Source organism: Macaca thibetana, chromosome 6, assembly GCF_024542745.1.
Source record: "Macaca thibetana thibetana isolate TM-01 chromosome 6, ASM2454274v1, whole genome shotgun sequence".
In the NCBI taxonomy this organism is placed as follows: Eukaryota; Metazoa; Chordata; class Mammalia; order Primates; family Cercopithecidae; genus Macaca; species Macaca thibetana.
Window position 1 is genome coordinate 21,341,812 of NC_065583.1, and position 27,385 is coordinate 21,369,196.

The window sequence follows — 27,385 nt, forward strand, 5'->3', positions numbered from 1 at the left end:
ATCAAAATGTTAAGTAAAGATGAGATCTGACAAGGCCGGGATCAGGGCGAGGTAAGGGAGGGCGAGTCAGGCAAGAGCAGCTGGATCCTGGTGTCCATCCGCATCTCTGGAGCCTTTGGCAGCCAGGCCTCGCAGGTGGAAAGGCTTTTTTTCCCTCCTGCCTGTCATCTTCAGTCGTGCCACTAGGGGGAGAACGTCGACTACACAAACCTCCAGGCCTGCGGCATGGAGGCTGGGAGATCCACCCTCGTCTCAGGCTGTTTTCTAGATTCCCTGTCACAAAGCAGGTTGTTGTTCAGTCCGTTGAAAATCTATTTCAATTCAGCAGACATGTCCTGAGCACTCACTGAGGCACGGCTGGAGAATGCACCCGGGGTCCCCAAACCAGGTGGGGAGTCAGATCTATCTGGCACCACAACCTCATTCAGCAACAGAACCTCCTGCGGGGACAGCTGCCATGCGCTTTCATAAAAGCTCCTCAGCCGATTCTGACCCGCAGCCAGCTTTGCCAAGCCCTGGGCCGGGCTGAGGGGAAAACTAACACAGGAAAGACTCCAGTTCTGCCCTTCAAGGGAGGACACTGTGTGTGCCTGCCTTGTCCTGGTGTCGCTTCCACAGCTGACCTCAGGTCGGGGTGGCGTTGAGAATGGAGCAGAGTGTGGGTTTGAAGGTCACCTTGCAGGCCCAGCTCCTCAACCACATCATCTGAGGGTGGTCCCGACGAGCTCTGTGGCTCCCCGACACTCTTCTCTCCCTGCTCCAGAGGCAGAGACCCAAAAAGAATTTCTCAGGAGGAGGCCGGGTGCGGTGGTTCACGCCTGTAATCCCAGCACTTTGGGAAGTCGAGGCGGGTGGATCACTTGAGGTCACGAGTTCGAGACCAGCTTGGCCACCATGGTGGAAACCCCGTCTCTACGAAAAATACGAAAAACATATATATATATTCGCCGGGCATGTTGACAACTGCCTGTAATCCCAGCTACTCGGGAGGCTAAGGCACGAGAATTGTTTGAACCCGGGAGGCAGAAGTTATGGTGAACCGAGATTGTGCCACTGAACTCCAGCCTAGGCAACAGAGTGAGACTCCGTTTCAAATAAAAGAAGAATTTCTCAGAAAGAGCCCAAAGATGGCTCTGGAAAATGGTGGGGTTTGTTTTTTTATTTTTTATTTTTTAAACATTCTCCATCTACTTTATACTTTTGCCTCAGATTGGCCCTGATTTAAAAACAATAATGAAGAGTTCAACTTCATCACAGGTGTTTATTTTTGCTGACGCCCTTGCAAGCTTCCACCACTCATTTATCCCCACCCCAAGTGGTTTTCAAGCTGATCCTGACAGAGATCCGAAATGGCTTCCTCATGTGAAATGTCCATATTCTATTTGGGGCTCTCTTATCCCATAAAACACACTTAAGGTGTGAGCTTCAGGACATGGAGATCAAGGGCCTCAGGGTGAAAGGCTAACGGGGTATTAATCCTCAACCTCATCACCGTTTCCTGTCACTTGGCAGAACTGTATGGGCACTTTTGAAAAGCTCCTCATTCCCTGGTGTTGAGTCTGGTTCTAGGCATCCTACAACCTGAACCCGAGGAGGGTGTAGAGGGTCTAGAAGTGCCACCTGCTATAGGAGTGTTGGCTGTTCAGCCTTGAGGAGAGAAGACTGGGAGTCCTGAAGGCACCCGCCCACCCCTGCAAGGTGGTCTCAGGGTAGAAGGCGCTGACTGCTTAGAAGAGTTGCAGACGGCAGAACTGAAGCAACCGGTGGACTTTATCAAGAGGCCAATTGGGGCCAGTTTGTTTATGCACCACATATTTATTGAACTTCAGCTATGTGCCAAGCAGTGCTTAGGCACAGAGGAATCACGAGACCAGCAAAACAGATATGGTCTCTGTTCTCCTGGAGCTTAGAGTCTAACACAGGTGACAGACTTTGCAAAAATGACCACACCAATAAATGTAAGATGCCAGCTGTGGCATGATGCCATGAGAATGGCAAGGTGAGGATTTGTCCTGGTGAGACTGTCAGGGAGTAGCACTGGTGGAGTAACAGCAGAGATGAAGGGCAAGTGGGAGTTGGCAAGGCAGGCTGGGTGGAGAAGGCTTTCCAGGGAGGGGCATGGCAGGCAAAGGCCCCATGGTGGGGCAAAGCATGGCAGAGGGGAAGAATCAAAGAAGCCCCTCCCCAGGTCTTGGGGGCAAAGTGTGCAAGGGGAGAAGATGAGGGGGCAGGGCCCAGACCTTGAAGGCTGATAGGTCAAACTAAAGATGTCTGTCTTGACCATGAGAATAACAGGAAACCACAGAATGATTTTAAGTGGGCAAGTGACATAAGCAGACTTGGGTTTTGAGAAGACCACTCTTGCAGCTAAAGGAGAAATATTTCAACTTACCCTATAGAAGAGCTTTCATTTTGTTTGTTTGTTTGTTTGTTTGTTTGCTTGCTTGCTTTGAGATAGAGTCTTGTTCTTTTGCCCAGGCTGGAATACAGTGATGCCATCTGGGCTCACTGCAACTTCTGCCTCCCGGGTTCAAGCGATTCTCCTGCGTTAGCCTCCCGAGTAGCTGAAATTACAGGCACCTGCCACCACACCCAGCGAATTTTTGTATTTTTAGTAGAGATGGGGTTTCACCATGTTGACCAGGCTGGTCTCGAACTCCTGACCTCAGGTGATCCACCCACCTGGGCCTCCCACAGTGCTGGGATTACAGGCATGAGCCACATCGCTTGGCTCAGAGGAGCTTTCTGATAGAATGCTAGACCTTGGGAAAGTAATAACAATGAAAGCTAACATTTACTGAGTTCTTACTAGGAATGAAACACTGTGTGCTTTTCATGGATTAATACATTTGGCCTTGAGAACAACATGTAAGGTAGGTGTATTATGATGATCCACTTTTCACAGATGAAGAAATAGAGGCTAGAAGAGGTTCAGAAAGTTGACTGAGATTACCCAGTTGGAGAAGCTGCAGAGCAGGAGCTCAAATCCAAGTCCTTCAGACCTCAGAGGTCATGGTCATAACGACTGTAGTCCCCTGACAGCCAGGCTGCAAGCGACCACAGCTCTGGTTGGAGTGGAGTGTTAAAACTTCTAACCCTGTCTCCCACCCGCTAAGTGACTCTAATGCAATTAGTCTGGAGTACAGCCTGGACATTGGGAATTTTTGGAAACTCCGCAGCTGAGTCTGTGGTGCAGCCAGGTTGAGACCCATGGGCAGATAGCTCGTAAAACACTTGAGAGAGCTGTCGCAGGAAGAGCCATCTCTCTGGCTGAACTCAGTGGTCTCTGAGTTCCCTTCTAGCTTGGATAGTTTTTTTGATTTTATGATTCACCAATTCTGCTGCCAGAAGCCTTTCTCCAAGGTGACTGAATTTCTGGAACTGACGGATGGAGGCTGAAGGACCTTGGTCATACTGTGTCAGCTCCAAAGACCGGTCAGGGAGAGCAGAGTCTTCAAGGGTGCATCTCCACAGCCTGCCCACCATCTTCCCTCTGACCCAGGCGAAGCCTGCAGACCAGTGAGAGGAGAAGAAGAAATGAAGTCAGCTGACCCAGAGTTGACACTGCCAGGACTGAATGCTGCTGGCTGTTGGCCAGGATCTGATCCACTCCTTTGAGAGTGTCAGGAGCTGTGGAAGGTGTGTGTGGGGGCGGGGAATTCATCCCAAGGCCAAGTTCCCGTAGAGGTCAGATGAGACTGAACTTGAGAGCTGAGTTATGAAAAAAACCTCAGGGAACATCCTTCACCTGCCCTCTATGGCTCCTTAGCTGCTTGGGGTTCTGCTGCTCAGATCCTAAAGTGATAAATAACCTCTTTCTCTTTAGCCACCTAGTCTCCTGTCACTTGAAGGGGTGACAAGTTCATTCCCCACTCCAGGCCTTTGCACTTGCTGGTTGAACAAACTGTGATGCATCCATACCATGAAATACTACTCAGCAATGAAAAGGAACAAACTATTGATACACTGAAACAACCTACATGAAAAACTATAAAAAGTAGTCATCCCTTTTGGCCCCGAATCCCAACTTGAAGAAGGGAAATGCTAAATACATAAAAGACTGGTTATTGAAATAAAGGCTGTCAAAAGACAAAATTTCGACAAATTTAAAGCTCTTAATTGGCTTTTATTTGCAATCCTAGAATCAGGCAATACCTCATACTCCGTAAAACAGAATGAGTGTTCCTATAATCGGAGCAGAGAAGGTTGGTTTTACAGACCGAAAAGGGCTGAGGAAAGCAGAAACAGAAAGCAAAAAGCGGATGGGCTGCTTCAAAGTTGCTTTCCTTGTGAAGGTGAAAGAAGAGGGGACTTCCTTATCATACCAGCTAAAACCAGCTTGTTTAGAAACTTGGCTGTTGTCTCTCCTGATTTCTGGGAAGGTCAGATAAACAACTTAGTTTTGGCTGGGTGACATGGAACTTCAGCATGACTGATCCCATTTTGGTTTATTCAGTTGGGCCTAATGCAGGAGCTCAGTCTAAACCAATGGCCTCCTACACATTTTATTTCACAGAACTCGCTGAGGACCCTTATATGCCAGGCTCTGTTCTGGACACTGGGGATAAAGCAGTGAAGAAGACAGAGAAAGATTCCTGGCTTCGTGGAACTTGCATTCTAATACAGAGACTGGCAATAAACCAAGTAAACATAAAATAAAATGGGGTTAGATGGTCAAAGTGCTACAGAGAGAAAATAAAGTAGGGGAGAAAATGGGGGTGCTGGTTAAGGGTGGATTACAGCTTTATGGGGGTGGTCAGGGAAGTCGTTACTGCAAAGGCGACGTTTGAGTACAGACTTTTTAGAAAGTGAGATGAGGATATCTGAGGATAGGAGTGGAGGGTAGCAGGGAGCATTTCAGACAGTGGAAATATCAAATGCAAGAACCTGAAACAAGAGGAAGTCTGGCGGGTTGAAGGAATAGCCAAGAGGCCACCATGGCTAGAGTCCTTAGTCAGAGAGATCATGGATGGCATTTATGGACCATTGACCTGACAGTGGCCCCTGGAGTTTTGTGGTTGTCTTTTTATTTTATTTTATTTTTTATTTTAAATGGAGTCTTGTTCTGTCACCCAGGCTAGAGTGCAGTGATCTTGGCTCACTCAACCTCTGCCTCCCAGGTTCAAGCAATTCTCCTGCCTCAGCCTCCTGAGTAACTGGGATTACAGGCACCCGCCACCAGGCCCAGATAATTTTTGTCCTTTTTGTGAAGAAGGGATTTTGCCATGTTGCCCAGGCAGGTTTGGAACTCCAGACCTCAAGTGATCCACCCGCCTCAGCCTCCCAAAGTGCTGGGATTACAGGGCATGAGCCACTTCACCCAACCCCCTGGAGTGTTTTGAACAGTAAAAGACTCACATGTAAACAGGAAATAAATGTGAACTCAGGATCCCCCTGCAGAGATGCTGATTGTGTGGGTCAGAATCTGACATTGTCCTGAAGTAGGTTTCATAGTGAGTAACAAGAAAAGGCGGGCAGGGTAGGAAACAGCTCAAGAGAAATGCATATCCCTGAACAAATTATAAATAAGAAATAATCCCCCAGAGTAGGATGGGGATGCTTTTCCTGGCCTTTTTCTGCTGAGGTTCGATGAGGTGGTGATGGAGATCTTATCAACACACGGGACTGGGAACTCGGACATCCTCGCTCAGGCTGCAGCCCTCACCTTCCCTCATCGGCCCCGGCGTCCAGACGCTCCTAAATGCTTTACAAACAACACCACACTTTAAGGCATTTAATCCTCACAGCAACCTCATGAGCCAGGTCCTGCCTTCTTTGTTACATTTTACATTAACACCATGTAAAAGAAACGCTCTCAATTTTAAAATTTATCTGTTAAAAGACAAGCACTACTCCTTCAAATGGATTAATTTATTAATTAAGACACGTTCTCAATAGCAGAAATGCCGAAAAATCACTAATAGGATTGAGGAAATTTGGAATGGACATCCATTTCACAGATAATGAAATTGAGGCTTCTGCAGTTGGAATTAAACCATCAGGGCCTTGAACCTGAAACTGTGTGTTCCAGCCCCAACTCCCTCATTTTAATAACTGGCAACTCCATCCACCCAGGTGCTCGACTCAAAAATGTAGAAATAATTCCCTCCACCACACTGTTGTCACAGAGGGTTTGTCTTAGTCCTAAATTAGTGGGACCTTGAATTGGCAGATGGCGCCTCCTACTATAACTCCCATCTGTTGATTTCTTGATCCATGGCCCAGCTCGTGAATTTTGCTGATGTGTTTTAATCTTTCGAATATATGTGATTTTGACATCCTCCTTACTAACATCTCTATTTGTATGAACATAAAAATAAAATGTTTTTCTCAGCCAAATCTTTGAATAATATTGAAGCTTGAGGAAAATAGGCCATGGCCTTGAGTACCTGGAACACGCTGATAAAGTTGATCCATTTGGTTGTATGTTTCCAATTACTCAACCACAGCTTGCAACTTGGCAGATATGAGTAACAGATGAAAAAACACTTTCTGTGTCAGCACTAATGGATAACTGAAAGCAAGTCGACAAAGATTTGTAAAAGAAAACCACAATATTATCACGCTGAAATAATACTGAAATATTACAAACACTTGGAGGAGTAAGTAAATCTTAACGTATTTAAATTGAAGAACATGTTTGGATGTGTTTTGGGGTTTGGGGGATTTTTTGGGTTTTTTTTTTTTTGTTTTGCGTGTTGCTCATTATATAGAGTTACAAAGCAATAATCACTTTCACTCTGGCAATTACACCTTTGATTTATTTATACCATATATATATATATATATATATGCACATTTCTTAAGTATTATCCATGTCTTGGATTTTATTGCTCTATCTTCAAAGCCATCTCTTGTTTATAGAGATTGAGGTTTAATTGCAAGTGCTAGGCTAGAGGATGGCACTGTGGTTAATTTTGCCAGGTCGTTTTTAGGATTAAGAGTAGTTTTAGGCCGGGTACGATGGATCATGCCTGGAATCCCAACACTTTGGGAGGCCGAGGTGGGTAGATCACCTGAGGTCAGGAGTTTAAGACCGGCCTGGCCAACAGGGTGAAACCCCATCTCTACTAAAAATACAAAAATTCACCGGGCATGGCGGCAGGTGCCTGTAATCCCAGCTACTCAGGAGACTGAGGCATGAGAATCGCTTGGACCCGGAGGTGGAAGTGGCAATGAGCTGAGATCGCGCCACCGCACTCCAGCCTGGGTGGCAGAGCCAGATATCGTCTCAAAAAAAAAAAAAAAAAAAAAAAAAAAAGAAGAAGAAGAAGAAGAAGAAGAAGAGTAGTTGTAGTATACATAGGATGAATGCAGTTAGTGAGCTTTTACAATGTGCCAGGCCCTATGGTAAGCGCTTTATATGCATTACCTAACTTAAGTCCTTCTTACCCATCTGAGATTTCATGGGGCCAAGATTATAATCATTCCCTTATACAAATAGCCCTTACATCCTTGCCCTTTTCTCTCATCATTCTTTCCTAGCAAAACCTTAATCCAGCCAAACCTAATCCTTGTCTTTCTTCATTCTGTGAATAAAAGTCCTCTAAAAAGGAATTTGGAGGAAAGAGGCTTTATTTCAGTGAACAGTTTACAAACCAAGGGGACTCAGACTTTAGTGTAAAATGAAGATACGTTCCAAAGACAAAGAGAAGGTTTGGCTTTTTTGGGGGGGGCGGGCGGATGGGGGGGTTGGGGGAACAGGATCTCACTCTGTCACCCAGGTTGGAGTGCAGTGGTGCAATCTCAGCTCACTGCAACCTTCTCTGGGCTCAAGATTTTCCCACCTCAGCCTCCCAAATAGCTGAGACTACAGCCCATGCCACCACACCAGGCTAGTTTTTTTTTTGTATTTTTTTGTGGAGATGGGGTTTCACCATGTTACCCAGGGTGGTGGCCTCCAACATCTGGGCTCAAGTGACCCGCCCACCTTGGCTTCTCAAAGTGCTGGGACTACATGAGTGAGCCGGGTTTAGCTTTTATAGAAAAACTTTCTACGTAGGTTTCCAATCAAATCTGTTTATGCAAGTGAAGGATTCAAACTTGCTTACTTCTGAATTATTGATGTAGCTGAGTTCTGCTTGGTTGATACAGCTGAGCCCTGATTGGCTGAGGTAGGTGAGCTCTGGTTGCTTGAGGTGAGCCCTGAAAGTCCCAAAATTAAACAGAGGTGAGGGGCGTTTGGGGAACTCAGAGTATGTGTGTGACCTGTAGTCAGCAAATGGCCATTTGGCTCTATTTTAAATTTAGGCCCAGTTAGCCACTCAGGATCTATCTTGAAGGATTGGTTCTTTCAGGTTTACGTTTGTTCACAATTCACTCACTTCCAACTGTGCTGATTGGTCCCACTTTCAATTCATGCCTACAAATCTCCAATGGCACAAAATGTAGCCTAGCAACTCTACCAGCTCCTTGCCAACCCCCAACATTCTCAGTGAAACGTCCCTGAGGTGGGAGTCAACATGGTTGGCTCAAGGAGCAGAGTAACAGAGGAAGAGAGTGGCAGGTGATGACCTCAGAAAGGTTACAAGCACCCAGATCATGTAGCGGCCTGCAGAACATGGTAACTTGGCTTTTATGCTGAGTGAGATGTGAAATAATTGGAGGGCTTTGAGCAGATGCGTGATGAAGTCTGATTTCAATTATAACAGCATTACTCCAGCTACTGTTTGAGAATAGACTGTGAGGGGCGAGGACAAAGGCGAGAGATAGATGAGTTTAATAATCCCAGCAGCCGAGAGTGGTGGCTCACACCTATAATCCCAGCTTTGGGAGGGGCTTTGGGAGGCGAGGCGAGACTGAAGGATCTTTTCAGCCCAGGAGTTCAAGAGCCACCTGGGCAACATGGTGAAAACCTGTCTCTACCACCGCCCCCGCAAAAGAACAAAATAAAAAATTAGCCAGGCATGGTGGTACACGCCTGTAGTCCCAGCTACTCAGAAGGCTGAGGTGGGAGGATCTCTTGAGCCCAGGAGGCAGAGGCTGCAGTAATCCATGATTGTGCTGCTGCTGTCCAAGCTAGGCAACAGAGCTAGACCCTGTCAAAAAAAAAAAGAAATGGAGAAAGAGAGAAAGAAAGAAAGAAAGAGAGAAAGAGAGAAAGAGAGAAAGGGAGAAAGAGAGCGAGAGAAAGAGAGAGAGAGAAAGAAAGAGAGAGAGAAAGAAAGAAAGAAAGAAAGAAAGAAAGAAAGAAAGAAAGAAAGAAAGAAAGAAAGAAAGAAAGAAAAAGAAAGAAAGAAAGAAAGAAAGAAAGAAAAAGAAAGAAAGAAAGAGAAAAGAAACAAAGAAAGGAGAGAGATCCCAGCAAGGATGGGAGCTTGGCCCCAAGTGGTTGCAGGAAAGAGGTAAGAAATGATATAATTTTGGTCATCTTTGGAGATAGAGCCACCAGGTTTCACTGAGGATTTGGATGTGGGCTGTGATGGAAAGTGAAGGGTCAACACTGGCATAAAGGTTTTGGCCTGAGCAACTTTCAGGCTGGAATTGCCTTTGCCGGGATGGGAAACACTGCTCCTGGGAGGAGTGGAGGAGCACGCTCTGTGGATGGGAGCAGGAGGTGAGTAAACAGAGTTTGTTTTGAGAAATGTTGTGTCAGAGATGTCTATAAAACATCTGTGTAAGTTTCCTAGAGCTGCCATAACAGATTACCACAAACTGTAGCTTAAAACAACAGAAATGGATTCTTGCACAGTTCTGGAAACCAGAGTCTGACATCTACATGTCAGCAGCAGGGCCGTGCTTACTCTCAAGGGTCTTGGATGGACTCTGTTCCTTGCCTCTTCCAGCTTTTGGTGGCCATCAGGGTTCCTTGACTTGTGGCTGCATTGCTGCAATCTCTGCCTCCTTGGTCACACAGCCTTCTCCTCTCCTGAGTGGTTCTCCTCCCTATGTGTCTCATAAGAACACTTCTATTTGATTTAGGGCCCCCCACTTAGAGATCTTCTCATCTCAAGATCCTTAATTACATCTGCAAAGACCCTTTTTCCAAATAAGGCCACATTCACAGGTTCCAGATGTTTGATGTGGACATATTCTTTTGAGGACCGTCATCAATATCTAAGTTGAGATGGTAAATGGGTAGTTGAATGTGCAAGTCTGGAGTTCAGAGAAGAGGTCTGGACTGACGATATAAATTTAGAAGTCCTCAGTCTATAGATGGCTTTTAAGCCATGGTTCTAGAGAGACCACAAGGGGAAAGAATGCAGATAAAGAAGGGGAGAGTCTGAAGACTGAGCCCTGGGACACTCTGGTATTTGGAGTGTGGACGATGAGGAGGATCCAGCAAGGGAGACTGAAAAATAAGTGGTTTGCTACAGAGCTAGAAGAGAATCAAGAGACTGTGATGCTGGAAACCAAAGATACTATTAAAAAGAGCAAGGGGCTGGGTGTAGTGGCTCATGCCTGTAATTCTAGCACTTTGGGAAGCTGAAGCGGGAGGATCACTTGAAGCCTGGAATTTGAGACTGGCTTGGACAACAAAGCAAAACCTCGTTTCTAAAAAAAAAAAAAAAAAAAAAAAATTCAAAAAAATAATTAGACATGATGGCATTTGCCTATAGTCCAAGCTATCTGAGAGGCTGAGGCAGGAGGATCCCTTGAGCCCAGGGGTTCAAAGGCTGCAGTGAGCTATGATCATGCCACTGCACTCCAGCTTGGGCAACAGAGACCCCATCTCAAAAAAAAAAGAGAAAGCGAGAAAGAGGAAGTAATGATCAACCATATCAGATGATGCAGACTAAGTGTTGGCCATTGACTTTAGCAAGATGGAGATCAGAGGAGACTTTGAAAGAGCATTTTGGGTGGAGGAATGGAGGTGAAACATGCCCAGAGAAGGGTCAAGAGACAATATGAGGCTGTACTCTAGCAACTTTCTTGTGGATTCTTTGGGATTTTCTGTATATAAAAATATATAAATTCTATATATCTAGGTATATAAAAATATAGATTTATAGGCCGGGCATGGTGGCTTAAGCCTGTAATCCCAACACTTTGGGAGGCCGAGACGGGCGGATCATGAGGTTAGGAGATTGAGACCATCCTGGCTAACATGGTGAAACTCCGTCTCTACTAAAAAATACAAACAAGGCGAGGTGGCGGGCGCCTGTAGTCCCAGCTACTCGGGAGGCTGAGGCAGGAGAATGGCGTAAACCTGGGAGGTGGAGCTTGCAGTGAGCTGAGATCCGGCCACCGCACTCTAGCCTGGGCGACAGAGCGAGACTCTGTCTCAAAAAATATAGATAGATAGATAGATAGATAGATAGATAGATAGATAGATAGATAGATATAAAAACTATATTGTCCATATTATACGTAAACAGATATATTAAAATGTAATTTTTCTATTAGATGGAGTCTCACTCTGTTGCCCAGGCTGGAGTGCGGTGGCATGATCTCAGCTCACTACAACCTCTGCCTGCCAGGTTCAAGTGATTCTCCTGCCTCAGCCTCCCCAGTAGCTGAGATTATAGGCGCATGCCACCACACCTGACTAATTGTCGTATTTTTAGTAGAAACGGAGTTTCATCATGTTGGCCAGGCTGGTCTCGAACTTCTGACCTCAAGTGATCCACCCACCTCAGCCTCCCAAAGTGCTGAGATTAGAGGCGTGAGCCACTGGGCCCGGCTAAAATGTATATTCTAGATATAAAATATTAGGACGCAGTGGTGATGGTTGCACAACAGTGTGAATGTAATTAATGTCACTGAATGGTACAGCAGCATTGCCTGGGCAGTGGTTGGAAAGGCTGATCATTAGCCCACACTTTCTTGTCATGGATTCGGAAGCCCAGGGAATGAGGTCCAGCCACCTGTTCTTAACAAACCCTCCAGGTGGTTCTGATGCCGGGTCTCATGTGAGAAGGCTGGCCAAAGGAATTGTGGGAGAAATGCTTGACAACAGCAGTGTGTGAAGTTCATGGATCTCGAGAGGCCAGTGTAGTGGTCCTGAGTATCAATTCTGGGGCTGAATTGCCAGTTCTAATTCCTCCACCCAGCTATGTGATCTTGAGCAAGTCTCTTAACCTTTCTGTGCTTCAGTTTTCTCATCTTGAAATGAGGATGGTAATAGTAGTATCTCATAAGGTTGTTATGAGGATTAAGTGACTTACTACATGTCAAGCACCTATAATGGTACCTTGCCCATGGAAAGCACTATGAGAATAGCTATTGTGATTGATTTAAAGTGAGGCCACGAGCATGGATTTGATCATTTTATTGTGCCCTCTGGTTGTGGAGGTGCTGAGTAGGTGGAATGTTGCCTTTGATAAGGGCTGGGTTTTTGCGGTGTAAAAATTTTGAGTTGAGAGTAGGCAGCCTAGTGGAGCATGTGTACAACCAAAGGATTTAATGGTGAGCCATGGAATCTGCACTGTGTATAGCATAGGCATGACAGCGGTGGGCGAGGCAGTGAAAAGGCGGAGGGATCAATGGCTGGAGGACCCGATGGAGTAGGGTGGTTGCTGAAGTCAGAGTGCCTGAGGGGTGAGCTGGCAAGACAGGCTTGTTGGTCACAGCATGCGATTCCTGAAATGGATGATTTGCAATTATTAGTAACAACAGAGTCTGGGTTTTGGCCACAGAGCAAGTGGCTGAGTCAGGGTGGAGAATAAGATTGTTGGAGAGGACTTCAAGGAACTGAAAAACCTGGGTCTTGGATGAATCATCGACCAAGATACCAAAATCACCAAGAATTCTCATGAGGCAGTGTTGGAATTGCAACAGCAAGGCACCGACTCAGCTCTTCCAGGAGTGAGGGGAAAACCCTGGGGGTCCACAGGAGACAGGGGCAAGATGGACTGGTCTGATGATATGAATTTCTAAGCTAGGGGGTATAGAGAAGGGAAGGAGAGTGGCTTGGGTGTGGTGATGGGGAGCAGGGGTCACCATCTTCCGCTCAGGCCGCTTGGTACAAGGGGAGAGGGACAGAAAATGGCTCCACCTAAGGGGGTTACAGTGGAAGCTCGTTCTCAGAAGAGAACCAAGTTTTAGCTAGAGGGAAAATAGAAAGGGATTTTTTTTTTTTTTTTTTGACAAGGTCTCACTCTGTTACCCAGGCTGGAGTGCAGTGGCATGATCATGGGTGACTGCAGCCTTGACCTCCTTGGCTCAAATCATCCTCCTACCTCAGCCTTCTGAGTAGCTTGGACTACAGGTGCACACTGCCATGCCTGGCTACATTTTTTTTAAAAATGTGGGGCCAGGCGCAGTGGCTCACGCCTGTAATCCCAGCACTTTGGGAGGCCAAGGTGGGTGGATCACAAGGTCAGGAGATCAAGACCATCCTGGCTATCCCAGTGAAACCCCGTCTCTACTAAAAAATACAAAAAAAATTAGCCGGGCATGGTGGTGGGCACCTGTAGTCCCAGCTACTCGGGAGGCTGAGGCAGAAGAATGGCATGAACCTGGGAGGCGGAGCTTGCAGTGAGCTGAGATGTAGTCCCAGCTACTCGGGAGGCTGAGGCAGGAGAATGGCATGAACCTGGGAGGCGGAGCTTGCAGTGAGCTGAGATCGTGGCACTGCACTCCAGCCTGGGCGATAGAGCAAGACTCTGTCTAAAAATAAAATAAAATTAAAATTAAAAAATTTTATAGAGACTGGGTAGTCATATGTTGGCCCAGCCAATCTCAAACTCCTGAGCTTAAGCAATCCTGCTGCTTTAGCTTTCCAAAGTGCTGGGATTACAGGTGTGAGCCACCATGCCCAGCGGAGGAAGAGAATCATTGATGAGACTGATAGTCTTAATTCACTGATCCACTTCTATGCCTGGCACTCAGCTGGGCACTGCGATGGAGAAGAAAAAAGTAAGATATTTCTTCCATCATGGACTTAATGCTCCACGCAGGAGACAGAGAGTAAACAATATTTTAAAAGCCAAATATGTAATCTATTAGATAGTGTTAAGGACTAGGAGAAAAAAAGAAAGCAGAGAAGGCAGATGGAAGGATCAGTAGCTGAAACTATAATAGGTGGCTGGGAAAAGCCCCCCTGATAAGATGACATGGAGTAAAAACTTGAAGGATATTGGAGAGCTGGCTGTACAGATATGTGGGGCTGGGAGGAACGGCAAGTGTGGAGACCCTGAGGTGGGAGCGTGCCCAGAATGTCTGAGGACAAGCAAGAGGCCAGTGTGGTGGGAGTAGGTGGACAGGGCGGGGAGTGTGGGAGAAGATGAGGTCAGACAGGGGAACAAAGATGTAGGCAGATCACATAGGGCCCTGTAGGTATAGGCCTTTACTCTGAGCGAGATGAAGAATCATTGAGGGGTTTTGGGCAAAGGAAGGATGCGAATTGCATTTTGATGGAGTCATTCTGGTTGGGCAAAGTGGGGGGCAAAGGCAGACGTAAGGAGACTGGTTAGGGAGCTTTTGCCATTATCCAGTGGAAAGTTGCTGGCAGATTGGACCAGGGAAGTCATGGGGCCTGATTTTAAGACCGGATGGCCAGCGTGTCCTCAATAAAAGACAGCAGGCAGCATGTATGGGCACAGGTGCGGTAAGAGGAGGCAGAGATGTGGTGTGGGAACTTGTGGAAGTTCCTCTGATTTTTCCTATTTTCTTAGTGTATAAGGAAGCTAGCTGAATGTGAGGAGGGGTGAGGAAGTATTAGATGTGAGCAGGGAGAAGAGATGGCATGAAATATTCATCTTGGAGAGAGAGAGGGGAAACAGACTCTAGCAGTGGTATATACTGGGGTCCATGCATCAAACTCACCTAGAGGCTTGGTTAAAGTAGAGTGCTGGGCCCGCCCCCAGAGTATTTGATTGAGTACGTCTGACATGGGGTCTGAGAATTTGCATTTCTAACATGGGTCTGAGAATTTGCAGTTCCCAGATGATGCTGATGCCGCTGGTTCAGGGACCATCCTCAAGACCCATGAGACAAGAGAAATACAGAAGGCTTGCTCGGCCAAATAGAAAACCCATTTGTGCTTAATGATGGTGAATTCATTGGAAGGCCATCAGCATGGCTATGTTTCTGTCCCATCACGGTCAGTGCACAGGATCTGGTGCAGAACAGGCAGCTGGATTGAACCTGGGTTGAAGGTTGGCCGAGTGGATGCTGCAAGTTATGAGAAAGTCAAGAGGGTTAAGGATAGATGCAAAGGATTGATTCCACTGATTGACTTTGGAATGGAATCTGGACAAGGCGAGAAGGGAGGAGGTGAGAGGAGGTGAGACAGCAGAGAGGAGATAAGATTCAGGGCTTCAAGGATAACTGGGGTCTGGGTCCTAGTGAAGGTGAGCTGGAAAGATGGCAAGTGATAAGTGGTGAGTGGTCAAGGAGTTATTGGAGACTGTGACCGTGGATGGTGCGAGACCATCACAAGGAACGGCCGAGGTGAGGTGAAAGACAGGGATTAGAGGACAGATCAGAGTCTCAGAAGGTCCATCTATCTGTTTGGATATTGGAAACACTGAGAATTAAGACAGGAGCAGTGGGCCGGGCGCGGTGGCTCACGCCTGTAATCCCAGCACTTTGGGAGGCTAAGGCAGGCAGATTAGTTGAGGTCAGGAGTTCGAGACTTGCCTGGCCAACATGGTGAAACAGCACCTCTACTAAAAATCCAAAAATTAGCCAGGCATGGGAGCACATGCCTGTAATCTCAGCTACTTGGGAGGCTGAGGCGGGAGAACTGCTTGAACCCAGGAGGTGGAGGTTGCAGTGAACTGAGACTGTACCACTGCACTCCAGCCTGGGTGACAGAGGGAGACTCTATCTAAAACAAAACAAAACAAAACAAAAAAAACCAAAAAACCAGGAGCAGTGTTAGAGAGTGACAGTGAGCCAGGAGCTAAAATCCTTAAGCAATGAGGGGTGACCTGGTAGCCAGGAGGTGCACTTTGAAGACATGAGGTTCAAAGCCTGAAGGTTTTACAGAAACAATGATGGAGAAGAGAGTGGCAGTGACAAGGGGGAGCAGAGAGGAGAGAGGAGCCCACGGCACCTTCAGGCCCATGGTTCGGAGGCAACAGGAAGTGAACACAGCCACCACTTAAGGCAGCTGAGCTCTCAAGGAGAGCCAGGGTCTGTTCCATCTGTGATTCTTGACCCAGCCACAAATTAGAAACACCCAGGAAATTTTGAGAACATGCCAGTACCTGGATGCCACAATCTGAAATTTTATTTAATTGGTCTGGTGAGGAGCGTGGGCTTCAGAATATTTTTAAGTCCTTGAGGTGATATGAATGTGCAGCCTGGGAATGAGAGTAAGAAGATCAAAAGGACCCTGTGAGTCTGGACCAGGGTCCAGAACAGAGTGGCAGGTTTCAGGAGACAGGGTCAGAACTGGGGACAATGGCCAGGCGGGGCATGAGGGTTCAAGTCTGGAGGAGCAAGGGGAGACCTGAGCTTCTATGGTAACGGGATAGGAAGAAGGCTCAGGTGCCTCACTGTGGTCTCAAGGCAGATCATAGTGAAGAGGCTGTGTTGGAAAGAGGCAGGGGTGGGGGTCTCAGCAGGAGCACAGAGAGGGTGGTGGTCTCTCTCCATAACCACAGTGGTGTTGTGGAGGGCAGCGGAGGGGTGTCCTAACAACAATACCTATCTCAAAGAACGAAATGTCAACAAATTGAGTTTCAAAGATTTAATTGGCTTTTATTAGCAATTCATGAATTGGGCAGACCCTATCTGCAAAATAGAAAGGTGTTCCAATGAGCTGAGCAGAGGTGGTGGGCTTTATAGGCAGAAAAAGGCTGAAGAAAGCAGAAACAAGGATCGAAAAGCAGATGGGTCATTTCCATGTTACTTTCCTTAGAGGGTTAAAGCGGAGAAGACCTCCTTATCATACTGGCTCAGGTTGATGAGCCCGTCTGGGTTGGTTGCTGTGAATCTCTTGTTTTTCAAGAAACTCTCCTGTTTCTAAGTTTAGTTTGACTACATGGCACCTAGCATGAGGGAATCCATTTGATCTGGACTAGCATAGGGGCTCAGTCCAAAACAATGTTTTTTTGTCTCGTAAATTGTTTTTAACACCTGGACTTCTGGGGCTGTGGCTTGATTCCTAGCTTCCTCTTCCCTTTACCTCTATGTCGGATTCCTCAGCCAAGGGGTGGATTCTAGTGAGGCAGGGGAGCCTAGTGGTAAGAGTACAGACTGTGGAATCAGATGATCTTGGTTCAAATCTCTGCCCCGGGCAACCTTGGATAAGTTACTCAATATTTCTGTGCATATACTAGGGCCTAGTGTGTTGCCATTATTCATTTTTTCTTTTCTTTTTTTTTTCTTTTTTTGAGACGGTCTTGCTCTGTCACCCAGGCTGGAGTGTAGTGGCATGCTCTCAGCTCACTGCAACCTCTGCCTCCTGGATTCAAGCAAGTCTTCTCCCTCAGCCTCCCGAATAGTTGAGACTACAGGCACACACCACCACGCCTGGCTTTTTTTTTTTTTTTTTTTTTTTTGTATTTTTAGTAGAGACAGAGTTTCACCATATTGGCCAGGCTGGTCTTGAACTCCTGAGCTCAAACGATCTTACTGCCTTGACATCCCAAAGTGCTGGGATTACAGGCTTGAGCCACCATGCCCAGCCCACCATTATTATTTACAAAACATATCCCAAATCGTCTATTTCTCTTCATCCACCTTATTCCAACACCAGTCCAAGCCACCAGCATCACTTGCCTGGAGTCGTGCAGTAGCTTCCTTAACGGGTGTCCTGTTTCTACTCCCTGTCTACTCTCACTCACTCTCACGCTGCAGCCCGGGTGATATTTTGAAACTGAAGATTAATCCCTGTTCCTCCTGTGTTTAAAATCTTCCCATGACTTCTCATCCATGGCATTTAGAATAAAGTCCCACATCAATATACCTGGGTTATAGCAAAGACCCTCACAATCTGGCCTTCCTCTTCACCTCACTTCCTCAGCCACTAAATTCCAGGTTCGCTGCCCTTTCTCTCATTTAACATGCCACGCACAATCCTGCTGTGAGCCTCTGCACCAGCTGCTCCCTCTGCAGAGTATTCGTCCTCTACCCGGGGCGTGGCTGGATTCCTCCTGTCACTCAGCTCTCAATGGAGGCCTTCCATGGCCCCACTTTGTTCACACCTGTTTTCATTCTCTGCATGGCACTTACTACTCTTTTGTATTTTCTTGTTTTTGTTTGTTTACGATTTGTTCTACTTTGGATTTCCTCGGAAGCAGAGACTGAAACGAAGGTTTGGATGCAGATAGTTTATCTGGATAATGTTGCCAGAAAGCAGGGAAGGTGAGACAGGAAAAGTGCAAAGTCAATGTGAGGGTGTTACTAGCCTCTCTCCTTACTCTGGAGCTTTATCCTGCCAGGACCTCTGACGAGGGTCATACAGAATGCCGCCCAGAGTTGTTCTTCTGAAGAACAGGGGCCATATCCTCTATCGCGGACTCCCGGTCCACCTTGTTGGGGGTTGCCTCTGGGCATTAATTCCTCCCTTCTAGGTTGTGCTTGCCTGACAGCCAAACTGGTTCCAGCTACGTTGCTGCACTGGAGAAGGCTTTGGCAGCCAGAGAAGAGTCAGAACTTTCACCCCCTACTGTGGCTGAACTCAGCGGTGGCCCAAATGACTCAACAACATGCACCAGTGGTATCTGCTGCCTGCTCCATTTCCCTCAACCACTTCCTAAGTTAAGCTCTTCCTAAGTGGAAATGTGGCCGTTTCTGCTCACTGTTGTATCCCAAGAGCCTAGCACAGTGCCTGACTCAAAGTAGCTGTCACTAAATATTAGTTGAATGGACTCCTTTCATCAATCCAAGGGTAGGCACTGCTGTTATCCTCATTTTCAGATGAGGAAACAAAGACTCACCCTGCTCACATAGGTGGCACCGCTGGAATATGAGTCCAGGCAATCTGACTTTAGACTTCGAGCTTTTTGTTTGTTTGTTTGTTAAAATACAAACAATCCCATAGCATGTATTGCCATCTTGTAATACCATAAGAGTAATCAAAACAATACGAATAAATGTTCATATTGGACAAAGGATATCTAAAAGCAAACTGTATCCATTTCAACAATTTCTTACTTCATTGGTCATTTCTAGTTGGAGAAACTTTGTAGCAGAGTAATATTATGTCCTTTTAGCATGATCCGACCCACTTGCATTCTTGACTTTGTTTTAGAATAAATCTCTTCTGCATTATCTAATACAAGTTTCACATACTCATCAAAACTAATGATACAGCCTTCTATCCGCGTATTCACTTGCTCATAGAGCCACACCTGAATCCGCGATCTGTTTTGTAAGTATCTGAAGATGAGATTGACGGCTACACCATAGCCTTCTGCACTTTCTGGCCCTGGCTGCGGTATGCCATGGTGGAATTCCACAAAGAGCACACCTATACACTGATTTCAAGCTTTTAACTCTAAGAACCTACTTTATCAGTAGCTATAGTTACTGAGGACTGTTATTAGAGTTGATCATTTAATTTATATTGGCAGTGTAATGGTTTTGAATATTTATTTTAGAGATTGCCTTGCCTATGTGACATAATGGCTTTTTTTTTTTTTTTTTTTTTTTGAGACGGAGTCTCGCTCTGCCGCCCAGGCTGGAGTGCAGTGGCCGGATCTTGGCTCACTGCAGGCTCCGCCTCCCGGGTTCACGCAATTCTCCTGCCTCAGCCTCCCCAGTAGCTGGGACTACAGGCGCCCGCCACCTCGCCCGGCTAGTTTTTTTTGTATTTTTTAGTAGAGACGGGGTTTCACCGTGTCAGCCAGGATGGTCTCGATCTCCTGACCTCGTGATCCGCCCGCCTCGGCCTCCCAAAGTGCTGGGATTACAGGCTTGAGCCACCGCGCCCGGCCCATAATGGCTTTTTTTTTTTTTTTTTTTTTTTTTTTTTTTTTTTTTTTTTTTTGGTGACAGAGTCTAGCTCTGTCGCCCAGGTTAGAATGCAGTGGGGCAATCTCGGCTCACTGCAACCTTCACCTCCTGGATTCAAGTGATTCTTCTGCCTCAGCCACTCAAGTAGCTAGAGTTACAGACGCGTGCCACCATGCCTGGCTGATTTTTGTATTTTTAGTAGAGACAGGGTTTCACCATGTTGGCCAGGCTAATCTCAAACTCCTGACCTCAGATGATCCACCTGCCTCAGCCTCCTAAAGTGTTTGGATTGCAGGCATGGGCCCCCACACCACACCTGGCATAATGGCTTTCATACTGTGTTAGGATATGATTGCCTTGCCTATGTGACATAATGGCTTTTTTTTTTTTTTTTTTTTTTTGAGACGGAGTCTCGCTCTGCCGCCCAGGCTGGAGTGCAGTGGCCGGATCTTGGCTCACTGCAGGCTCCGCCTCCCGGGTTCACGCAATGATCAAGAGGATTAAGAAGAATGAAAAACTAATGTTTTAAAGGCCTTAGGAGACAGGATAAATACTTGCAACTGGCCAGGTCTGATAGAGAATAGGAAGAGGTCCTGGGGCACGTGCATGCTCCACAGTTGGTGCCTTATGGCAGGAGTTGGCAAACTTTTTTGTAAAGGGCTGGATAGTAAATAGGCTTTCTAGGCCATAGAGTCTCTGTCTCAACTACTCACCCCTGCCACAGTAAAAGGAAAGCATCCACTGTGAATATATAAATAAACGGGTGGGGCTGTGTTCCAATCAAACTTTATTTCTAAAAACAGAGGCCAGGTCAGATTTGGCCCACAGGCTGTGGCTTGCTGACCTGTCTTTGAGGATGTAAGCTAGATCTTCTGACCTTTCAAGAGAAGATGAAAATCGGGATTTTTATGTGAAAAAATTTCCCAATTCTGAAAATACAGTATGGGCTGCCAGTCTGCTTGCTTATATTGCCTGAAATATGTGTATGCTTTTGTTCAGTAAATAGGACATAAATGTCAACAACCATAATACCCATGGCATGTGGAAAATACGGTAATTCAAAAGAGTGACAAATTCCCCTGGAACGGGCAATAATCACTAATGGCTTAATGCAGGAGATGGTGCTTAGCTGGGATTTAAAAGTTAGGCAAAGCTTTTCCATACAAAATTTACGATGTGGTAACATTCCCAGCAAAAGCAATAGTATGAGCAAAAATATCTGAGGAACCACAAATACTCATTTTGACAGGGAGCAGCAGGCAGTAAGACTGGGCAAGCAGGAAGGGAGACCAATGACTGCTGAGGGGGCTGGAGTCTGGTTTATGGACTGCTCAAAACTGCACTGTAGGGAAGCTGGCATTAGCAATGCCCATTAACAACTGGGCATAGAGCAATCAAAAACAGGGAGACTAGTTAACAGACTGTTGTACTAGGCAGTAACTATTTCTTGAAATGAGCTCTTAACTCAGAGCCAACATGCCCACTAGCTGAAAAACTAAAATCATAGGATGCCAGAGCTAGGAGGAAGCTCAGAGGTCTGACCACCTCTGCCGCCATTGACAGATGGGGAGGCTGTGACCTGGGAGATGTCACTTGCCCACGGCCACAGAGCAAGCTAGGGCAGAGGCAGGCCTGGAACCCGGTTACCATGAGCACACACACCAAGTGCCTTGGAAGCATATACTCTTGCAAAGGGAGAAAAGGTCTGTCTGCGTGTATTCTATAGTGTAGGTCATAAAAGCCCAACACAAAATGTAAAGACAGCAGTAAAAACGTGTGTAACAAATTCAACAGACCAAGGATCATTCGTTTTAATGCATAACTAATTCTTCCTTTAGCAAAACTCTAAAACACCAACAGAAAGATTGGTAAAGGACAGTTTGTAGAAGAAGAAATACATATAACAGATATTCACATTCAGAAAACACCAGTCTTACTGGAGAGCAAAGAAATGTGAACTACAATGATATATTCAATTTCATAATCAATTTGAGGAAACACTGATTCTAAATATATATTTATTATAGATAGATAGATAGACAGTTTTTGGTGTGTGTTTTCTTGTTTTTGTTCTTTGTTTTTGTTTTCTGGAGACCGAGTTTTGCTCTCGTTGCCCAGGTTGGAGTGCAATGGCACAATTTCAGCTCACTGCAACTTTCGCCTCCTGGGTTCAAGCAATTCCCCTGCTTCAGCCTCGTTAGTAGCAGGAATTATAGGCGCCTGCCACCACGCCTGGCTCATTTTTGTATTTTTAATAGAGACAAGGTTTCACCATGTTGGCCAGGCTGGTCTAGAACTCCTGACCTCAGGTGATCCGCCTGCCTCTACCTCCCAAAGTGCTGGGATTACAGGCGTGAGCCACCGCACCCAGCCAGATAGATAGATTTAGCAATGACTTAGTCTTGGTGAGAGTCCACTTTTTAACATTATTGATGGGGATGTGTTTTGGTATAGCCTTCTGGAGGTCAATTCATAATCTATTTCGGAAATCTTAAAACTATTCACACACTTTGTATAAGTCAAGGTTTTCTAGAGAACCAGAACCAATAGAAGATTGATTGGTTGGTTATAAGGAATTGATTAATATGTTCATGGAGGCTGACAGGTCCCAAGATCTGTAGTTGGCAAGCTGGACACCCATGAGGTCTGAGGGTGTAGCTCCAGCCCAAGCCCACAGGCCTGAGTACCAGAAGAATCTTGGGGATAGTGCCCGTCGGAATGCTGGTGAGCTTGAAACCCAGGGACAGCCAATGTTTCAATCTGAGTCCTAAGGTGGGAAAAATCAATGTCCCAACTCAAAGACAGGCAGAAAAAGAAATTCTGTTTTACTCAACCTTTTTATTTTATTCAGGTCTTCAACTGACTGGGTGAGGCCCACCACACTGGGGAGGACAGTCAGCCTCCCTCAGGCCACTAATTCAAATATACTCTAGAAACCCCCACAGACATACCCAGATCAGTGTTTAACTAAATATGTGGGCACCCCCGGCCCAGTCAAGTGGAGGCACAAAATTAACTGTCACAGCCTTCGTCACAACAATGTCGCTTCTAGGAGTGTATCCTCAGATATTGGAGAAACATAAAGAAAGGATGCTTTTAGGATTTTCATCTCAGTGTTGTTTATAATGCGCAGAGAAAAGCCAGAAACAACATGACTTGCCAATAAGCTCTTAGTCATATTTAAAATACCTAAAATGAAAGACTGGTTACATAAATGAATTGCCTATATGATAGAATATTATGTAGCTAGTAAAAATATTTTTTGAGCCCGCCATGGTGGCTTACACCCATAATTCCAGCTACTTGAGAGGCTGAGGTGGGAGGTTTGCTAGAGGCCAGGAGTTCGAGACCAGCCTGGGCAACATAGTGAGACACTGCTTCTAAACAAACAAACAAACTTTTGAGGGACATTTTTTTTTTTTTTTTTGAGATGGAGTCTCGCTCTGTCGCCCAGGCTGGAGTGCAGCGTCACGATCTCAGCTCACTGCAATCTCCGCCTCCCGGGTTCAAGCAATTCTCCTGCCTTAGCCTCCCAAGTAGCTGGGATGACAGGCACCTGCCACCACAGCCAGCTAATTTTTGTATGTTTTTAGTAAAGACAGGGTTTCACCATATTGGCCAGGCTGGTCTCAAGCTCCTGACCTTGTGATCCACCTGCCTCAGCCTCCCAAAGTGCTGGGATTACAGGCGTGAGCCACCGCAACCGACCTTGAGGGATGTTTTATTTTATTTTATTTTATTATTTTATTTTATTTTATTTTATTTTATTTGAGACAGAGTGTCGCTCTGTCTCCCAGGCTGGAGTGCAGTAGCGCAATCTCGGCTCACTGCAACCTCCCTCTGCCTGCCTGTTTCAAGCGAGTCCTCTGCCTCAGCCTCCCAAGTAGGTGGGACTACAGGCACGCTGCGCAACCACGCCTGGCTAATTTTTGTAGTTTTAGTAGAGATGGGGTTTCACCATATTGGCCAGGCTGGTCTCAAGCTCTTGACCTTGTGATCCACCTGACTCAGCCTCCCAAAGTGCTGGGATTACAGGGGTGAGCCACCGCGCCCAGCCAAGGGATATTTTTAAAGGTATCTCATGAAAAATGCTCATGAGATCATTTTGGGCTTAGAAGTTGCAGGCTAGGAAACTATGTATACATACAATAACAACTTAATGATTACACAGTAATTTTGGCTCACACTTATTCAACACCCTTTATATACCAGGCATCATATCATTTGACCTTCATATAACCCTATAAAGGCAGTACTATTATTATCCCCATTTTGGAAAGAAAGAATCTGGGGTTAACTAACTTGCTTGAGATCATTAACTAGAAAAAAATCAAAACCAACATTGAAGTCTGGGGCAGTCTTAGAGCCTTAGCTGTAACTACTCAGCTGGTGGCAGCAGGCTGGGTTGGGAAAAGAGGGAAGAGGGCAATATATCAACAATGTCCTGGGAGACGTGATTAAGTTCCACATCTCAGTAAATGGGAACTTCACCCTTTAGGTGCTCAGAGCTAAAACCTGGAGTCATCTGATTTCTTTCTCTTACACCACACATCTAGTCCATCAGCAGATCCTATAGGCTCCTATTTCTAACTATGCTCAGGATCTGGCCCCTCCTCACTCCCTTCACCTCTTCCCCCTACCCAAGCCAACCCCATCTCTCAGCCGGATTATTACAGTAGGCTCTGACCTGGTCTGCCTTCCCTCACCCCCACTGCCTATGTGCCTGGCCAAAGACCATTCCATCGATATCACAGTGGTTACCTGCTGGTAGGGGGCGGGGTGGGGGATGGTGTTGTTCAGAATCTTAATAACATACATATTTTTCGAGACGGAGTCTCACTCTGTCGCCCAGGCTGGAGTGCAGTGGCACCATCTCGGGTCCATGCCCGACTAATTTTTTTGTTGTATTTTTTTAGTGGAGACAGAGTTTCACCATGTAGGCAAGGCTGGTCTCGAACTCCTGATCCACCCACCTCATCCTCCCAAAGTGCTGGGATTACAGGCATGAGCCACCGTGCCCGGCCAGGATCTTAATAATATTTTAATCATGCTTTAATAGTGGTACAAGGAGAATGATACCTGTGTAACCAATACATTTTTTCATAGATTTCCCAACCCTTCTCCACCTGCAGCCTGAGTCCCCTCAGCTGAGCGGCTGCTACCATAATCCTTGGCTCTCGGACTTTGGGTCTTTGCAGCCCTGGAAGTTATGGAAGCCCCGCATAGAAGGTAGCTTTGTGGCATCCAGGTGGCCCCAGGAAAGCAGCGCCCTGCTGCTGGCAGTGAGGAATTTCTAGGCGCGAAGTTCCCCCGGCAGGCTTGTCTGGTCACCTTTCGCTGTACAGTCTCAGTCTCCTTCCTGTTTATTGTCTGTTGGAGAAGTGGGCTGTCAGGCTCAGGGGCTTTGAAGTTAATGGTGCCTTTTACTTCCTTCTCCTGGAGTCTGGAAAGCTCTTATCCTGTTATTCCCTGCAGAATCCCTGCAAGGCTGGAGGGCTCCTATCACGCACCTACGCCAGGGTTCCCAAGCCAGGGCTGATACGGTGTGTCGCCCATATGGCCAAAAAAAAAAAAAAGAGAGAAAGAAAGAAGGAAGGGAGGGGAGGGGAGGGGAGGGGGGGGGGGGGGGAGGGGAGGGGAGGGGGGGGGGGGAGGGGGAGGGGAGGGGAGGGGAGGGGAGGGAATGGAAGGGAAGGGAGAAAGAATAAAGAAGAAAGAAGAAAAAGAAAGAAACAGAAGGAAGGAAGGAAGGAAGGAAGGAAGGAAGGAAGGAAGGAAGGAAGGAAGGAAGGAAGGAAGGAAGGAAGGAAGGAAGGAAAAGCAAGGCAAGGCAAAGTCAAGCCAGTATTTTTAAAATCAGGAGATATCTCCATTTCCTCTGTCTTTTTTTCGTGTGTTTGTTTTTTGAGACGGAGTCTTGCTCTGTCTCCCAGGCTTGAGTGCAGTGGTGCAATCTCAGCTCACCGCAAGCTCCACCTCCCGGGTTCACGCCATTCTCCTGCCTCAGCCTCCCGAGTAGCTGGGACTACAGGTGCCCCCCACCACGCCCGACTAATTTCTTTTTGTATTTTTAGTAGAGATGGGGTTTCACTGTGTTAACCAGGATGGTTTCCATCTCCTGACCTCATGATCCGCCCGTCTCAGTCTCCCAAAGTGCTGGGATTACAGGCTTGAGCCACCGTGCCCAGCCTCAATTTCCTCTTTCTTTTGAAGTCAAACAATCTGCCAATAGTGGGCACCAATTCCCAAGCTATAACAATCTGAGGGGATGCAGAAGGTGCTCCCACCCTGGATGCAGCACATGCCCACTGGTCGACCACAGTCCTCATCGCTCCACAATGCTTCCTGGCACTGTGGCTGGTGTGGACACTGACTGTCAAACTCAGGCTTTTTTTTTTCCTCACAAAGAGGAATACTTCTCTCCCTCCAAGTTTCTTCCAAAGGTTGGGGACTGGGGGAAGTTAGACCAGGAGGGCTGTAAGTCATCTTCTTGTTTATGTTGTCTTCCTGACCCTCTTATTCCCCCGGGTTTGTGTCCTCTGGGATCAAATCCCAGCCCCTCCTTTCACAGAAGGAGAAACTGAGGCCCAAGGAAGGAAGGCTACTCACTCAAGCCTCACCGTGGGTTCACAGAGCTTGCTTCAGGCTCCAAAGAGCAATGTCATCAGAAGGTTCTGGCCTGCTCTGTTATTATTATGGATGACAAAATATTAGAGAGCAATTTATACTTCATGATTCTTCATGTCATACAACAGTCCTTTAAGGAAAAAGTAGTTTTCTCATTTTACTAATATGGACAAGGAGATCCAAAGAGCATAAGTGGCCCATAGAGGGTCACACACTTTCTAGATCTCATTTGAAAAGTGAGGACAGTAACTCCTGACCAGTCTGAAGTCTAGGCCAGGTGATTCTCATAGGCCCCCATTAGCTCCACTATCCATGTGTCCATCGTTTATTTATTTATTTATTTATTTATTTATTTATTTATTTATTGAGACAGGGTCTTGCTCTGTTGCTCAGGCTGGACTGCAGTGGCGAGATCAGGGCTTACTGTAGCCACCATCTCTCTACCTCAACCTCCCAAGTAGCTGGTACTAACAGACTCGCACAACACCACGCCTGGCTAAATCAAACACAAACAAAAAAAATGGTAGAAACAGGGTCTCACTACGTTTCCTGGGCTCATCTTAAGCTACTTGACTCAGGTGATCCTCCCACCTCAACCTCCCAATGTACTGGGATTCCAGACTTGAGTCACTGTGCCTGACCCATTGTTTATTATTTTGGTAAACCTATATTGACCACGTCCTTTACTGCAGGCACTGGGCTAGATGTTGGGGATACAAATACGGAAAAGAAACAAGTCTTGTCTTCAAGGAACTTGAAGTGTGTGGGGTAAATAGATGTAGGTGTGGGAGAGCAGGAAGAAAGGCAATGGACAATTATTTGGGAAGTAGGGAAGCCTGCTCTCAGTGATTGCTTGGACATGTATTACAGTGCCTGGCATATGCTAAGCATGCCACAAATGATAAATTTTCTCATATTTATCAACAAAAATACATTACTAGCAAGGGGGAAAACTTTGCCACAA

At 46.4% G+C, this 27,385-nt stretch overlaps 1 protein-coding gene and 1 pseudogene across 1 annotated transcript in view; both read right to left on the reverse strand.

The window, feature by feature from the left end:
• Positions 1-27,385, reverse strand: part of PTTG1 (PTTG1 regulator of sister chromatid separation, securin) — a 241,843-nt gene that overhangs the window by 82,823 nt on the left and 131,635 nt on the right. The window lies entirely within an intron of this gene.
• Positions 18,999-19,285, reverse strand: LOC126957225 (small nuclear ribonucleoprotein E-like; annotated as a pseudogene).